Source organism: Pinus tabuliformis, chromosome Q (assembly GCF_031772625.1).
Source record: "Pinus tabuliformis cultivar Carrire ecotype Pingquan chromosome Q, CPIR1, whole genome shotgun sequence".
Taxonomy (NCBI): domain Eukaryota; kingdom Viridiplantae; phylum Streptophyta; class Pinopsida; order Pinales; family Pinaceae; genus Pinus; species Pinus tabuliformis.
The window spans coordinates 911,114,821-911,116,896 of record NC_142296.1 but is presented as its reverse complement, the minus strand read 5'-3'; the positions used below and the strand labels follow the sequence as shown (position 1 = coordinate 911,116,896).

At 41.0% G+C, this 2,076-nt stretch overlaps 1 pseudogene; it reads right to left on the bottom strand.

Annotated features, from left to right (window-relative positions):
- Positions 1 to 864: 864 nt before the first annotated feature.
- On the bottom strand, positions 865 to 1,729 carry LOC149222429 (protein disulfide isomerase-like 1-4 pseudogene; annotated as a pseudogene).
- Between the last annotated feature and the right edge of the window lie 347 nt (positions 1,730 to 2,076).

Sequence of the window (2,076 nt, the reverse complement as noted above, 5' to 3'; positions counted from 1 at the left end):
CCTTCCCCCTATAGTGGCTTTCTTGAGAACCTCTGCAATGACCTTCCATCATCTTTGTCTTCATCTTCTCTTCATGAACTCCTCACTCCACTGCAACAAGCCTCCGCAACAGCAAGTCCTCCTCACTGCAATCTTACCTCACTAAGCTCTCCATGCTCAGTATTTTGGTAAGCATGGTCCCCTATCTAGAACCTTCTCTTGCGCAACATCTTTACTCTTCCTAGGCTTTTGCAAGCTCTCACTCTCCCTTGAGAATGAAATTCTCAGCGCTCTCTGCTATCTTTCATTTCTGTTATTTTTGACCTTTATTGTCCTTGGCCATTTGCCCTGTGCAACTTTTCCTTGGGAGTATTTATCACATCCCATCTTTGTTATCTTACCTCCTTGCTACTATCAGCGTCTGTCTTTCTCCAAGACCTGCTTTTTCCCTATGCAACCTTTGAACCCTTGCACGGAAAACACGCTTGTTTTGTCTTTTTGCCCTGCCAGTCTTTTTGATTACTAGCTCTATCACCTTGGCTGGTCACACTCTTCTTTCTCAACATGCAAAAACTCCTTTTTGTAGGAAATCTTAACCTGCTCTGATACCAAAAATGATGCAACCTGATGGTTGCAAAACCGGTGGACCTTATCAGGATTTAAATCCACCTTAATGGCCAATAAATTTTATGTTTCCATCATTCTTTTCCAGCACAGGTTGGGACTTTAAGAAAGGCTTGAGTCTAACCGCAAGGAAGTCCTCTCCAAAAGCCTCAAATATTATCCGTATTTCTTTCAACTTCAAAAAAAATAAAATTATTTGATGGGCTCTCCAGATGAAACACATGCGATTACCTTTGGTTCATCTCCACTTAAGCCAAAGCATTACCTACCTGGTTTCCCAACATCAACATTGTCGGAATCAACCTGCACAAAAAGGATCTTTCCCCCAAATGCTTTTACAGCGTCTTGAAATGATGGAATGACCTCTTCATAATCCTTAGCAGTTACAAAGAGCAGGGTTTGGTTCTTTATAGAATTGTCAACTATCGTATTAGCACCTTCCCTAGTGAAAGTCGTCACTAATGGGAGCTTGTTTGCAAAGGTGAACTTAGTTATGGTAGCGTTCTCGAATTTTCCATCAAAATGGGATATTTTTTCAGGTGCCTTCTTCAATAACACCAATGCTGCCCTCTTTGTCTTTGTGTTAATGCCAAGAACAGCGGCTACGCGTTCACTAACTGTTTGACAAAAGAACACGTCATCTTCTTGCCTGGACGTGGCTTCAACTTCTTATTTCTAGTGCCCTTTAATGAGTCAAACAACCCAACAACAGTTGTGGTCCCCGAGTCCAATAGAGTTTCTATATCCTCAGTTGTAATGAGATCAGATACCTCAGGTCCAATTTTGTTTTTCCACCTTTCAGGTAGGGTCTCCAGATCTTTGAGCGGGACCCTAATCAACAGAAGTATTGGTTCATTTACGCCCGGAAGGCAACTTCCATGAACTGGAAATTAACAAACACCACACAGAGACTTCCCATGGTGATTCCAGTGACATTAACAATTTATTACCGACTCTGGATTTAACCTATGACAGTTTCCTCTGATACAACATACAAAACTTGATTCTGGATTTAACCTATGACAGGTTCCTCTAATACAACATACAAAACTTGATTCATATCAATCACAACGATTTCTGTGCCAAAAAGGTATTCAAACCCTTCTACAGGAACCTCGTAATTCATGTACCATTAACTACCAGGAGAAACCCATTCAGTGATCACAATTCATGCATTCAAACATTGCCATTTCGTATTACAAGGATTGCACGCGAATTTCTAAGCAACATTTCATATATTCGTTAATCATTTACTGATCATCACATAAATCACACAGAGATTTCGAAGCAGACACTTACACACTTGTCCAATTGACCATGGGAGGTCAAGTCACAGAAGCACAAAACTATTACAGATTTAATATGCAGTATCTTTATTAGCATATTATTGTCACCTCAATGGCCTGATCATACAAGGAAGGGTGTGCTCTGCCCTGGCCCTCTCTATCTGTCAGACCTCCCCCCATTCGATCT